The sequence below is a fragment of the Lithobates pipiens genome, unplaced genomic scaffold (assembly GCF_037356315.1).
Source record: "Lithobates pipiens isolate NorthernLeopardFrog02 unplaced genomic scaffold, aLitPip1_a1.2 Scaffold_10, whole genome shotgun sequence".
NCBI classification, from domain to species: Eukaryota; Metazoa; Chordata; class Amphibia; order Anura; family Ranidae; genus Lithobates; species Lithobates pipiens.
In genome coordinates, this window is record NW_027507686.1 from 78,750,939 (window position 1) to 78,767,284 (window position 16,346).

Here is a 16,346-nt window from a genome sequence, read left to right on the forward strand (position 1 = left end):
CAAAATGTGATTTATATAGAACTGACAAAGGTACTGATTGTGCTGCAGAATCCCAGGTGCCTCCTAAAGCAGATGAGGTACTGCTGAGCCCTCACTATGGAAGCACAATGGATTGGGACAGTTGGGCCAAACAATTACTAGCCATGTTAGACAAGGCTATGTTGAGTGACAGGGGTGTGAATACAACAACTGCTATGCCAGACAGGGAGATTGCAGAGCGACCGATGGTTGAGGGTGCGTTGGTCACTGCAAGGGATGTTTCCCTCCAGTCGGAAGGACCAGATCAGGGCGCATGCATGGCAGATGTGGTGCTCACAACCCAGCCGCTAAATGTCAAGTGTCAAGGTGACACGGTAATAAATTTTGACTTGCAGAGGCTTATTGGTGAGTTAGAGAGGATGAGTGGGAGACATGCATCTAACAGTGTTTCAGAGGAGCATCAGGTTGTGATGGATAACTCCAGTGAGGTGGAGGCCCCCTTAAATGTCGTGGCCCCTCACACTGAAGTGAATGAGCCCCTCTATGTCTCTGATTAGGGAAAGGTCCCCAAAAATGTTTTGCATATTGGTGTGGAGTGTGTAGAATTTACAGATATACTAGTGGAACTGCTTGAACTGATGAAAGCACATTCCTTGTATACCTGGGTGCCTCTGTTACAGTCAGATGTGGTAATGCTGCATGGTACCAAAGGGTGGAGCCAGGTAAGCAAGCTGTGCTGGGTAACATTAATCACCAGTGGAACTGGGTGGTATGGTGCTTAATAGTCTGGAAAGTGATCTCACAGTTCCCTGTGAGAGTGCTTCCGGATACGGTTCAGTACGGAAGGCGCTCTACGGGGCTGCTGGAGACATCAGAGGTCTCTCCGCCTGATGCAGTGATAGACATGTCTGCTGGTGCAGTCCGAGGTGCGGCTGAGCAGGGTATAGTAAACGGTGTGGATACTGCCTCACCCGCTAGACCTCGTAAGAAGGAAGGGCCAGATATGGACACGGCAAAAGCAGAGATTCTGTCTATCACCTGCAGAGAGGTACAAATTTGGGTACCCGGAGACGCTCTCAAATATAGTATGGAGAGGAACAAAAATTGTGACATGGAAAAGTGTGAGCTGGCAAAGATTGGTACTGGTGAAAATAGGTCCTGCTTTGTTCAATGTCAATTGTTAGGACAATTGCCCACAGAGATTTGGACAACAGGTGAAGTGAAGCCTTGTGAAGATCCCATAGGGCAGTGATGGCGAACCTTGGCACCCCAGATGTTTTGGAACTACATTTCCCATGATGCTCAGCTACACTGCAGAGTGCATGAGCATCATGGGAAATGTAGTTCCAAAACATCTGGGGTGCCAAGGTTCGCCATCACTGCCATAGGGGATAGCTGCTCACCTGTGTTGTCCCTCCTTGGGCCTGGCTCTAACAAATCCCGAGCAAGAAAGAACTGACGGTATTGATAATTGGAGAAATGGTGGTATATATTACCGAATGTTGGTGTAAATAATGGCCTTGATATGAACATGAATAAATTCTTGGAAAATGAGCGTGATACACAGATGTTAAGCTCTGGGGAGTTGGTGGTCAAGGGTAAAGGCAAAGGAGTTAGTAAACCCAAGAGACCTGTTGTGATGGGGAAAACCAGTACCAGTGAGGGAAAAGGTAGTTCCTCATCAGGTGTATTGTTGGAAGCAGGTTCCCTACGGAATCTGGAAACAGAGTTGAAAGGAAGTAGCAGGAAAGTCAGTGGGCTACCAGAAAATAAATGTGAGCTCAGGAACCCCAAGGACAGAAGAAGTAGGCTGCGGATACAGAACTGTAGGACCCTGTTGCGATCCAGGGTAGGGTGTGCCTGGAAGCGCACCCGAAAAAAGGGTTGGGCCTACGTGGCTGATGGCCAGCACAGAGGTGTCCCAACCATCATGATGGGTGCTGGTGTTCCTCCCTCTCGAAACAAAGGGGGGGGATATGTGACAGAACGAGGCTCTGTCCTTATGAAATCGGAGGAAAAAGAGACACAGAGTTTGCATATCTGCGGACTGCAAGACTACAGAGTGTAGCGTTTAAATGGAGAAAACTGCTCTGTCAGTTTTCTCCAGGTTTTGCTAGTTTTGGATGGGATTCTGTAGTTTGGAGATCCCTGAGAGTAATGGGTGGGACGGGATCTCCAGCCCTGTGTCCGGGTCTTGAGGATAACGAGCAGGGTGTGTGCCCAGCTGCACACAGGCCATATAACGAAGGGCTGTTGGGAATAGAGTGTGGAGGATGGTGGAGTGTGAGCAGCTTGCTGCTGCTTGAAGCTGTGTGCGTCCAAGGAGTCCAAAGCTGCGTGTTGAAGGGCTTGAAGCTGTGTGCGTCCAAGGAGCCCAAAGCTGTGTGTTGAAGGGTTTGAAGCTGTGTGCGTCCAAGGAGCCTAAGACTATGTGCATCCAAGCAGTTCGTTGGAGGGGCAAGTACCTATAGCAGCACTACTGCTGAAGAGTAGCCAGGTGGGCTAGCATTTTCATTTGGATTTTTGTGTATTTATTTTAAGCTTGGACCCCTGCATGGGATTCCTGGATGGACTATTATTTTGTTTTTCCTTTAATAAACGTGGGCTACCAGGCCCTTAACTATAAATGCCTGCCTGATGTGGACTGAAAATGCATCTAACCACTTGAGCTAAACACCCCAATGTTACAATACGTCGAGCTGCAATATTAGCCCACATAGCCATACTCGAAACATCCCAACTTGCTTCCTCTCACTAGATATTAAAAAGGCATTTGATTCCTTGTCCTGGCCCTATTTAAATTCAATTCTCCATAAATGGGCATTTGGTACATACTTCCTAAGATGGATTTCTGCCCTATATCAAGATCCAAAGGCCTTTATATCCTATTCTGGATTCCACTCAGACTCTTTTACTATTGAAAGACTATTGAAAGAGGAACATGTCAGGGATGTCCCTTATCCCCACTCCTTTTCGCTTTAGCAATAGAACCCCTAGCCCAACTTATCCGATCTAATACTGATATCAGAGGTTTGGAACTTGGAAGCAATCATCATAAAATATGTCTATTCGCAGACAATATTCTAATTTTCCTCACTTATCCCCTTTTATCAGCTCCGATTCTTCTAAAAATCCTGGCCGAATTTGGACACCTATCTGGCCTCAAAGTTAATGCACAAAAATCCAAGGCACTAAACGTATCATTATCGCCTGAACTTCAATTACAACTACACAGCTCTCTCCCATTTACCTGGTCAATGACTCATATCTTATATGTCTAACTATCCCCCGACGTTAACACAACTATCCAAATTACTTTCCACATGGTCATCCCTACCTCTAGTATGGATGGGTCAGATAACTGTTATCAAAATGTCCATTCTCCCAAAGATTCTTTACTTCTTCAGAGTATTTCCTATAACAGTTCCCGCACACTTCTTACGCATCCTCCAATGCAAAACCATCCAAAACTATCTGGAATAAACGTAGACCACGTCCACCTAAACAAACTCTATATGCTCCCAAAGTAAAAGGAGGACTTGGTGTACAAGATTTTTCAAAATATTATTATTCAGCACAATTAGCTCAATTGACAAAATACCATGCCACTAAAGCAATACCTTTTATGGGTAGCATTACAATCAGTGGACTGTGATCCCCTTTCCACTGCAAATCTCCTCTGGCTTACCCCCACTCAACGGAAATATATCACTAATCCCTACACTAAACATGGTGGGGTTCCTCGAGATCTCAAACTTTTTGCTAGGGGTTTCTCCAAGGTAAAAAGATTGAGAAACACTGATCTAGATGAACAAGATTGGGCTCAAATCTGGCAAGCAACCAAATCAGCTACTCCTAATATTGTAGCCCTTGAGACTATTTACAAAGTCCTTTAGTTCCAGCACGATTAGCCAAATTTAACTATCAATACCCTGTCAACTGCTTCAGAGGATGTACAACACTGGGCACACACACACACACGTTTGGTGGGAGTGCCCCATAGCCAACTCATTCTGGAAGAAAGTATTCAAAATTCTTTCAACAATATTTAATATTTCTTTAATGCCTGATCCAACTGTAGCACTATTAAACTTTAAACCCCAAAACTTGAACCTTCGTCAATTTAAACTATTACTATTTATAACAACCGCAGCTAAACAATCCATAGCGAAAGCATGGAAAACTAACTCTTTGCATACAAACCGTCAAACAAAGAGTGACACAAACCATGGTACATGCAAAGACTGAAGCGATTTATCTGGACAAAATCCTCAAATTTGAATCCATATGGAAACCATGGATAGATCATTATCTTCCACCAGGTACAAATAAATCATTGATATAGACACAAAGAAATATGATAAATCCTGCACTCCCTTTGATACGTGATTTCTACTATACCACAAGATATTACTCTCTGGAAGGTTTTTTCTTCCTCCCCTTTCCTATTACTAACCTTCCCCTTTCCCTACCCCTTTTTATAGTACAAATAGGGGTAGAAAATATGTTAACTTACTTCTTCAGGGAATACCAAGACATATAGACGGACCATTGTAGTTTATAATCCATTATTGTTTCATAATACCTTATATTGTTATTTAATCATTACCCCCTTTTTAGCATTTAGCCTCCATAATCATACTTGACTATTGATATTATTATTGTAATTTAATTTCTATTTTGTATATTTTTTTTATGTGAATATTCTAACACAATACATTATTTATTATATAATTTCTCATTATATGATATAATTTTTTTATTATTTTACTAGCTCTTATTTACACAAGAAGGTTTATTGTATGCTTTGACTTTATCTTGTGAAACTTGTTTTGTACAATACTGACTTATTGTAATTTATTATAATCTATAAAATAAAATTATTTAACAAGAAAAACCGTAGGGGCCCCCCAAAATCCATACTAGACCATTCAGGTCTGGTATGGATATTAAGGGGAACCCTGGGCCAAAATAAAAAAATGGCATGGGGTCCCCAAAAATCCACACCAGTCCCTTATCCAAGCACGCAACCTGGCAGGCCGCAGGAAAAGAGGGGGATGAGAGAGTGCCCCCCCTCCTGAATCATACCACGCCACATGCCCTCAACATGGGGAGGATGTTTTTTTGTCCTGCCAAAACATCTTGTCCCCATGTTGATGGGGACAAGGGCCTCGTCCCCACAACCCTTGCCCTGTGGTTGTGGGGTCGGCAGTCGGGCACACGCATCGGCTCCATGCACTCGCCGCCAGTGGCCAAAAGTCGAAGCAACGTAAGGTAACGTTGTTTCCTCCAGCCGTAAAACTGCAATGGCTGGCCAGCAAGCAGTTAATAAAGGACCTGTTTCAAAGTGTCTCCTGTCATATTTACTATTTTTGACACTTTTTTTGCTGAATTGGTAGGGGTACGATGTACCCCATACCCATTCACATAGGAGGGGCTGAGATCTGGGGGTCCCCTTGTTAAAGGGGGCTTTCAGATTTAGATAAGCCCCCCAACTGCAGACTCCCACAACCACCAGGCAAGGATTGTATGGACAAGGCCTTTGTCCCCATCAACATGGGGACAAGATGTTTTGGGGGACCCAAAACATCCTCCTCATGTTGAGGACATGTGACCTGGTAAGGTTCAAGGGGGGCCACTCTCTCGTCCCCCCCTCTTTTCCTGTGGCATTCCAAGTTTTGTGCTTGGATAAGGGTCTGGTGTGGATTTTGGGAAGACCCCTAAGCCATTTATTTTTAAATTGGTACAGGGTTCCCCTTAATATCCATACCAAACCAGAAGGGCCTGGTAATGGACTGGGGGGAACCCATGCCCTTTTTTTCTAAAAAAATTCTATATTGCCAGGATCCGACAATACTTTACAGCCACGATCAGTTTTAAATTACCATTTTCCTTTAGAAATTTAATTTTGCTGTGGTACTGTACTAAACACAGAAAAAATACGCTACTTTACAGGCATACCAAGGACAACCCCGAGGTACGATATTTAACGGAATACTTCATTTTTATTGTTTCACTTTAAGCATTATTAAAATCACTGCTCCTAAAAAAACAGCCATTTTAAAAACTTTTTTTGCATTGATACATGTCCCTGGGGCAGGACCCAGGTCCCCAAACACTTTTTATGGCAATAACTTGCATATAAGTCTTTAAAATTATCACTTTTAATTTTTCATGTTCGTGTCCCATAGACTTTAACAGTGTTCGCTTTTTCACACAAATTGTTTTGCCTGTTCGCATGTTCTGGTGCGAACGGAACCGGGTGTTCTTCTCATCCCTAGTGTTAACGTCACTTTCTGGAGGAAGCGTAACGCGAGCATAACGTTTGGTGGAGTCTCAATTAGCAAATTTTTGGCAGCATCTCAATGTGAAGGTGTCAGGGCTGTGCTCAGCCCTTCCCTCTCAGAGATCTGTGCTCAGATGTCGGTTAATTGCCAAAGAATCTTTCTTCCACAGTGACTCACCTGGTCTTCATTTCCTGCTCGTCAGCTAGAGCTGCTGGGTATTTAAACTCCTTGGATCTTCTGTGCCTTTGCCTTGGCCAACATATCTGGATTCTCGCTGCTGTTTTCTTGTGAAAGACTTTTGCTTGGCTGACTTCCCTTCTGGTTCCTGATCCTGTTTGCTGCACCCAACTTCACTGATCTCTGAATTTCTGTTTTCCTGGCTTGTTCTGACTATCCATCCTGGTTACCGAACTCTGGCTATGTTTTGACTACGTTTGTTCTGTTGATACCTTTTTACCATTTTATTAAATAGTGTGATTTTTACTGCACTTCTGTCTCAGTCTGATTTGTGGCTCCTGACAGAAGGTCACATTCTGGTGGAATGTCAATTTAAAGGTCACATTCTGGCGGGTCTCAATGTGAACTTCACTTTCTGGTGAAAAATTAAATGTGAAGGTCACAATCTGATGAAGTCTCCATGTGCAGGGCTTACTCTGGTGGAGTCTCAATGGGAACATCACACTCTGGTGGGGTCTCAATGTGAGTGTCACTTTTTGGGTGGAGTTTCAATGTGAGCACCATATTCTGGTGGAGTCCCATTGTGAGTGTCACTTTCTTATAGAGCCTGAATGTAAAGCTCACACTCTAGTGGAACCTCAACGTCAACCTTACTTCTAGGACACACAACGTGTTTGCAGAGTTTTAGTGGAATGTTATAGTGATTGGAAGAATCTGTAAGGAAACATGTCATTTTTATGGAGTCTAAACGTAAACGTCACTTTCTGGAGTCTCCACATGAATGTGATGTTCTGTTGGAGCGTCAATGTATATGTCACTTTTTGGCACTGTCTCAATGTGAAGGTCACATTCGGGTGGAGTGTCAATGTAAAGGTTACATTCTAGTGGGGTCTAAATGTTACCGCCACTTTCTGGTGGAGCCTGAATGTGAAAATCACAATGTGGTGGAGTCTTCATGTGAAGGTCACACTCTAATGGAGTGTCAATATAAAGGTCACATTCTGGTGGAGTCTAAATGTGAATTGTACACTCTGGTGGAGTCTCAATGTGATGGTCACTTTTTGGTGGAATTTTAATGTGAATGTCACTTTCTAAGGTGAGCCTGAATGTAAAGGCCACAATGTGGTGGAGTCTCCATGTGAAGGTCACACTCTGGTGGAGTCTCAATGCGAAAGTCAACCTTACTTCTTTTAGGATGTTTTTGTGGAATGTTATAGTAAATGTCACTTATTGGTGAAATATGAAAGTGAACGCAATGTTATTGTGGATTCTCAGTGAATGATGGTGGAACGTGAATGTGAATGTCACTTTTTGTCAGCATTTTAATGTGAAGGTCATGTTTTGGTGGAGTGTCTCACATTCTGGTGGAGTCTCAATGTGAACTTCACTTTCTGGAGAAATCTGAATGTGAAGGTCACAATCTGATGGAGTTTCCATGTGCAGGTCACACTCTGGTGGAGTCTTAATAGGAACATCACACTCTAGTGAAGTCTCAATGTGAACATCACTTTTTTTTGGTGACGTTTTATTGTGAAAGCCACATTCTGGGAGAGTCTCAATGTGAACGTCCCACTCTAGTGGATCCTCAAAGTAACCTTACTTCTTTTAAAAACAAAATCATACTTGAGGCAAGCCCTAAAATGCGTTTACATTCAAGATGGTGCTGCTAGAAGACCAACAATCAGTGCAAAATAGATTACACGCATACAAAAATTACATTTAAATCCTGCAAGGTTATTTTAAAAATATGGGGATTTGTCACATTATCATATAGTGTTAAGCCCACTTACTGCATCAAATTGCCCCATTATTAGTGGGTCCTACACTAGTAATAGAATAAAAGATCCTGCGTCTCAACAATGGGAGACAAACTCCTCTTTGTGTAAGAACTGAAAGGACTCCTCTTTACTTCTTTTAGGAAGCACAACTCATTTGCAAAGTTTTAGTGGAATGTTATAGTGATTTATTAGTGGAATCTGAAAGCGAACATCTTTTTTTGTTTTTGCTGTGGTCTCATAGTGAATGTGATGTTCTGTTGGAGCGTCAATGTGAATCTCACTTTTTGGTACCTTCTCAATGTGAAGGTTACATTCTACTAGAGTGTCAATGTGATGGTCACATTCTGGTGGGGTCTCAATGTGAATGTCACTTTCTGGTGGAGTTTCAATGTAAATGTCACTTTCTGGAGGGGCCTGAATGTGAAGGTCACAATCTGGTGGAGTTGCCATGTGAAGTTTACACTCTGGTGGAGTCTCAATGTGAATATCACATGCTGGTGGATTCTCAATGGGAGCATCACTTTTTTTGGGGGAGTTTCAATATGCTAGCCACATTCTGGTGCAGTCTCAATATGAACATCGCTTTTTGGTGAAGTTTCAATGTGAATGCCACATTCTGGTGGAGTCTCAATGTGAACGTCACTTTTTGCTGGAGTCTCAAAATGAATGTGACATTCTGTTGGAGCGTCAATGTGAATGTCATGTTTTGGCACCGTCTCAATGTGAAGGTCAAATTCTGGTGGCGTGTCAATGTGAAGGTCACACTCTGGTGGGGTCTCAATGTGAATGTCACTTTCTGGTTGAGCATGAATATGCACCTGAACGGCAACAACATACAGGGGTATACAATGTAATACTGACATAAAATCACACACATAGGTTGGACTTGATGGACTTGTGTCTTTTTTCAACCTCGCCTACTATGTAACTATGAATGTTCAGGTCACAATCTGGTGGAGTCTTCTCGATAAGGTATAAAAGAGGAATTAGAGAAGAGGATTAATCTCCAGCTCCTCGTTTAACCCTCCAGGTGCTAGAGAATTGAGCCAATACATCCAGTAGGCTTCCCTTGCACAAACGCTCTGCTGCAGGGAAGTCCCTGAAAATGGCCTTGATCATCCAGACCATGACTGGGATGATTGGTTATGAGGTTTCAAACACCTGGGGGGTTAAACGAGGAGCTTTTATACCTTACCTAGTGGCCTCAGCCGCTTCCTTTTTTCCCTCCCATTCCTCCTTGAGGTGTACATAATAGTATCATTCCTCCTATATCTTCTCATACCTATTGGGATGTTACCCATTTGAGACAGTTACAACTTTATTCGATTAGACTTAAATGGTACTGCTCTTTCCCCTTCCCTTGTATCTCCTACAGAGTCCCTTCTAGCTCTTTTTAGAGCCTGCAGCTGTCCAGCTCCAGGACCTACATGTCAGCCTCCATGAACTTAACTATGAACTGGCCTCTTTTATATCATACTGTGATCTATACACTCCCTTCCAGCATTTAGACTTCATCTCTTGTGTATTAACAGCACTGGGCCTATATCATATATATTAATTCTGTCAGCTTGGATCTCCTTTATTGTCCTATTAGTGGCTTTTCCTTTACAACCACACCTTTAGTGTGTTAATATTGTTTGTGATCAACTTGGGTACAATCAGCCTGCCCATACATGGTTCAAATCTTGACCGGTCCCTGCTGAATGGGCGAGTTTGGAACCGTCTATGGCCGCCTTTAATTTCAAAGTTTAGGAGCACAGACACTGTTATTTAATTATAGTACATTAGCTTAAAGGGATAGTGCATTTTAAAATGCTCATGGATAATTAATTAGCACTGTTTTATTTGTATTCATTTTGTCTGTCTGTATGGCCATGTTTAGAAGGGTGATGAGGCCCATATAGAATGAATAGTCAATTTTTGTAGCATGTGTAACTTCCAAGAACTGCATGCAGGCAGTCCATTGACATTTATTAGAATGCCTAGCTGCACAGATGCAGCTACTCCTCCTATTATGACAGGTGTATTTGTGAGCAGCCCTGAATGTGCACTGTCTGCATTCAAGGTCATTCGCCCACAATCATGGGGCCCTGTACATCTTACCCGACCAGCCCCTCCATCTAAAAGGGCCAGGGCCTGAGCCCACCCCACATGCACAGCAATCAAACATGTGTATATAACGCAGGTGTCAGGAACATGTACTGTACACTGTGCAGGAGTCAGGGTGGTTAAAGTAACAGTTAATAGTTTTTAAAGCTATTTAGGGACCAGCATTGTTAATGTACTTTACATCAGGGGTCAGGAGTGTGTAATGTACAGGGGTCAGGAGGGATTAATGTTCATGGTGCAGGGGTCAGGAGTGTCCAATGTACAGGGGTCAGGTGTGTGTAATGTACAGGGTGAGGGGGTCAGGAAAGTGTAACATGCATACTGCAGAGGTCAGGAGTGTGCAACGTACAGGGTGAGGGGTCAGACGAGTGTAATGTACAAGTGCAGGTGTAAGGAGTGTGTGTAATGTGCATAATGCAGGGGTCATAAGTGTGTAATACCCTATATTGTCAAAAGTATTGTCCACAAGGTTTAGGAATGTGTCTATGGGAATGTTTGCCCATTCTTCCAGAAACGCATTTGTCAGTCAGGCACGGACGTTGAACAAGAAGGCCTGGCTTGCAGTTTCCACTCTAATTCATCCCAAAGGTGTTCTGTCAAGTTGAGATCGGGACTCTGTGAAAGCCAGTCAAGTTCCTCCACCCCATACTCGCTCATCCATGTCTTTATGGACCTTGCTTTGCGCACTGGTCCAAATCATTTGGTGGAGGGGGATTATAGTGTGGGGTTTATTTCAAGGGTTGGGCTTGGCCCCTTATATCCAGTGAAGGGAACGCTTAAAGGGATTGTAAAGGTAGAAGTTTATTAACCACTTCAGCCCCAGACCAATTGTCAGCCTAATGACCAGAGGTCTTTTTACAATTTCACACTGCACTGCTTTAACTGGTAATTGCGCGGTCATGCAATGTTGTACCTAAACGAAATTTGCGTCCTTTTCTAACCACAAATAGAGCTTTCTTTTGATGGTATTTGATTGCCTCTGCGATTTTTTATTTTTTGCGATATAAATGGAAAAAGACCGAAAATTTCGAGAAAAATATATATTTTCTACTTTTTGTTATAAGAAAAATCGAATAAACTCAATTTTAGTCATACATTTAGGGCAAAATGTATTCATCCACATGTCTTTAGTAAAAAACAAATGTCAATAAGCGTATATTTATTGGTTTGTGCAAAAGGTATAGCGTCTACAAACTAGAGTACATTTTCTGGAATTTACACAGCTTTTAATTTATGACTGCCTATCTCATTTCTTGAGGTGCTAAAATGGCAGGGCAGTACAAAACCCCCCAAATGACCCCATTTTGGAAAGTAGTGACAGTGGGTTTTTATTTGGGGCATAATATGAAACTGTAGTAGTTTTGGTATCTTGTAATAGGCCCGTCAATATTATGTATCGACCTTCAGGGTCTTTAAGTTCTGTGTGAATTGTGAATGGTGTATGATGAAATGCAATTAAAACACCTCTTTGTTTAGTATTTGCTGATGAAGTATAAACTTGAGGATATTTACGGCTAAAGAATTCAGGACAAGAATGGGATGAAAAATGTGTCTCTTGAAGACAGACCACTTGTGCATTTAATTTTGAGAAAGATTGAAAAGCTTTAGTTCTTTTCGGGGGTGAGTTTAGACCATGTACGTTAAGGGTTACAATATTTTGAGGAGCCATTGTACAATTAGAATATATGTAAAGAATAGGTTATATCTATATCTCTCTGGAAAATAATAGGGGGGGAAATAAAGCAAGGATTAATAAACGGTTAGGTAATATTCTATCTATTGGTATGTATTCAACAAATTAAGTTATTTTTGTTAAACGGTAGGGCAGTACAAACCCCCCCAAATGACCCCATTTTGGAAAGTAGAGACCCCAAGGAAATTGCGGCATGTTGAGCCCATTGAATATTTTTTTTTTGTCCCAAGTGATTGAATAATGACACACAAAAAAAAAGTTTACAAAAAGTTGTCACTAAATGATATATTGCTCACACATGCCATAGTTATATGTGGAATTGCACCCCAAATATATTCTGCTGCTTCTCCTGAGTACGGGGATACCACATATGTGGGACTTTTTTGGAGTCTAGCCGCGTACGGCACCCCGAAAACCAATGACTGCCTTCAGGATTTCTAAGGGTGCAAATTTTTGATTTCACTCCTCACTACCTATCACAGTTTTGAAGGCCATAAAATGCCAAAATAGCACAAAACCCCCCCAAATGACCCCATTTTGGAAAGTAGACACCCCAAGCTATTTACTGAGAGGCATGTTGAGTCCATGAAATATTTTATATTTTGCCACAAGTTGCAGAAATATTACAATTTTTTTTTGCACAAAGTTGTCACTAAATGATATATTGCTCACACATGCTATGGGCATAAGTAAAATTATACCCCAAAATAAATTTCGCTGCTTCTCCCGAGTACGGGGATACCACATGTGGGGGACTTTTTGGGAGCCTAGCCACGTACGGGACCCCGAAAACCAAGCACTGCCTTCCGGATTTAAATATAAAACGCTACCAAAAAAAACTGTTAGCGATCGCAGGGATCAGGCCTGACTCTGCGAACGCTGCAGTTATGTGTTTAGTGTTTTGTAAGTGACAGTGATCGATCGATACTGCAGTTGGGTGGGCTGGGTGGAGGGGCTGATCTGGGCTGATGCCCCTAACAATGCGTTTTTTTTGGAACCCTAAACTGCTGGAGATGCTAGTATAGATCTGATCAGATCAGATATTGATCTGTTCAGATTCTATACCACTACGGGAGGTTTATGCTTTGCGCGTGGGTGTTAGCGGTACTGGCGACGCAGACCCTGACCCTAAAACCTAATTGATATCACCCGCCGGGTGATCAGGGGGTTAAACCTTTATTGAGTAATAAATGGTGGATGCCCTGATGCTATAAAAGCAAACTAACTAACCAGAGTCACCCGTAACACTTATATGGTGATCACTGGTGAAAAGGTTAACTAGGGGCAATCAGGGGGTTCAAATTTTTTCTTAGGTAGTATATGGGGGTCCCTGGCGCTGTATAAAAACCTGACGGGGAACCTAAATAACTAACTGGCTAACCAGCATCACCAGTGGCACTTATAAGGTGATCGCTGGTGAAAGGGTTAACTAGGGGCAATCAGGGGGTTAAAGCCATTATTGGGTAGTATATGGGGGTATCTAGCGCTATAAAAACCTGGCGGTGAACCTAAAAAAATAACTAGCTACCTAGCGGCACCAGTGACACTAATGCAGCGATCGGAAAAACGATTGCTTAGTGACACTGGCAAAAGGGGGTGAAAGGGTTAACTCTAGGGGCAATCAGGGGGTTAAACCTTTATTGGGAGGGTAGGGGGCTACCCTGGACCTAACACTAACTACCCTGACAGTTTTTACTGTTACAACTGACACTAAATGCAGTGATCAGTAAATAAATGATCACTGCAATCAGTGACACTGTGACTGGGAGGGGGGGGGATCGGGGGGGGTTTGTGTGCCTATGTGTACCTACATGTCAGTGCAGTGTTGGTGCACACTTACTTTCTGTGTTCTCTCGTAGTCCGGTCAAAAAGACCGCCCCGAGGAGAATGACATCACTTCCTCCCTGCCTGTGTTTACTATACACAGCGGGGGAAGCTTCTCATTCGCCAGGAGCAATCGAGAGGGGATGGCCAGAAACCAACGGCCATCCCCTCATCCCGGATCGCTCCTGCAGCGAAACGGAATGCCGCATCCAGTGGAAGGGGGTCCGATCGGACCCCCCACCCGCTGGAAGGCAAGCACGTACATGTACGTGCTTGTGCCTGTCGGTGCCATTGCACCGATGTACATTGCCATGTGGCGGTCCATAAGTGGTTAAGCTTAATGCATTCTATGCCTTAAGATAAAAAAAAACCTTCTGTGTGCAGCAGCCCCCCTAGCACTTACCTGAGCCCATCTTTATCCAGCGATGTTTCAAGAGTGTCTCAGCTGCTCGGGACTCCCCTCCTCATTGGCTGAGACAATAAGCTAATCAAGAGAGAGAGGGGAGGATCCGGTCATGCCTCCATGTCTGAATGGGTATTCAGACATGGTCGGGACCCCCGTGAGTCCAGTCGCGGGACCCGCGGACTCGATCGCCGCTGGCATACCCGCGATCGTCTCACGGGACGGCTGAATGGAGGAAATGCCGTGTAAACAGCATTTCTCCATTCTGCCTAGCAACTAGTGACGCTGATCTCTGCTCCATGTGATTAGAGCAGAGATCAGTGTTCACTAAATGAAAGCCCAACCCCCCCACAGTTAGTAACACACCCCTAGGAACACTTAACCCCTACACTGCCACCCACTGGTTAACCCTTTCACTGCCAGTGTCATTTACACAGGAATCACTGCATTTATATAGCAGTGATTACTGTATAAATGACAATGGTCCCAAAAATGTGTCAAAAATGTCCGATGGGTCCCCCACAATGTCGCAGTCACAATAAAAATCGCTGATCGCCGCCATTACTAGTAAAAAAAAAAAATAATAAAAAATTATTAATAAAAATGCTATAAAACTATCCCTATTTTGTAAACGCTATAACTTTTGCGCAAACCAATCAATAATCGCTTATTGCGATTTTTTTTTTTTTACCAAAAATATGTAGAAGAATACGTATCGGCCTAAACTGAGGGAAAAAAATGTTTTTTTATATATTTTTGGGGGATATTTATTATAACAAAAAGTAAAAAATAATGAGTTTTTTTCAAAATTGTCACTCTATTTTTGTTTATAGCGCAAAAAATAAAAACCGCAGGGGTGATCAAATACCACCAAAAGAAAGCTCTATTTGTGGGAAAAAAAGGACATCAATTTTGTTTGGGAGCCACGTCACACAACTGCGCAATTGTCAGTTAAAGCGACGCAGTGCCGAATCCCAAAAAGTGGTCTGGTCTTTGACCAGCAAAATGGTCCGGTCTGTAAGTGGTTAAAGAAGCCTCCTGGTTTAAGTGCCATTATTTAGATTGAGATTCAAACCTTACAGTCCCATGGCTTATATAATGATATGTATTCCAATGATAACACTGGGAATTGAGCATTATTACTTCATATAATGTACTCCTGCAGCTTAAATATTTTCATTTTTGTCTTATCTTTTATTTCATCATTATTACCCAAAATAATCAACTTTTTAAATTTGTTTCTGATCCTTCTGGTATTTGTTTAGGAGGTTTAGGCCAGGCAGGTTCACACTGGTGCAAAAAATGCTCCGACATTGGGAGCTCATTTCTCATGATGTGTGAAAATCAATGTTTCCCTATGGCTGGGTTTGACACAACACTCGTCCTACTTTGGATCCTACTTTGCCCTGTGACTTGAAGTCAGAGACGCAGACGCGTCCGACTCCAAAGAACGGGGATGTGACTTGGATCCCCGTCAATACCAAGCACTGTGTTTGGTATAAATCTTGAGGGGAAACTCCACGCCAAATTTTAAATAAAGAAACGGCATGGGTCCCCCTTCAAGAGCATACCAGGTCCTTTGGTCTGGTATGGATTTTAGAGGGAACCCGTACACCGAAAAAACGATGTGGGGGTCCCCCCAAAATCCATACCAAACCCTTATCTGAGCACGCAGCCTGGCCAGTCAGGAAAGGGGGTGGGAACAAGCGAGCGCCCCCCCTCCTGAACCGTACCAGGCCGCATGCCCTCAACATGGAGGAGTGGGTTCTTTGGGGCAGGGGGGCGCCCTGCCTCAAAGCACCTTGTCCCTATGTTGATGAGGACAAGGGTCTCTTCTCGACAACCCAGGCCGTTGTTTGTCGGGCTCTGCGGGCGGGGGGTTTATTGGAATCCAGGAGCCCCCTTTAATAAGCCCATTCGCCTATTCACCTGGGGGAAAAAAGCATCAATAAAAAAAACACACTAGACAGGTTTTTAAAGTAATTTATTAGGCAGCTCCGGGGGTCTCTTCCAATTCTCTGCTCTCTCTGGCCTCTTCTCCCACTCTCCGGTCTCATCTCCCGCTCTCTGGTGTCTTCTGCCGGGCTCCTCCGCTA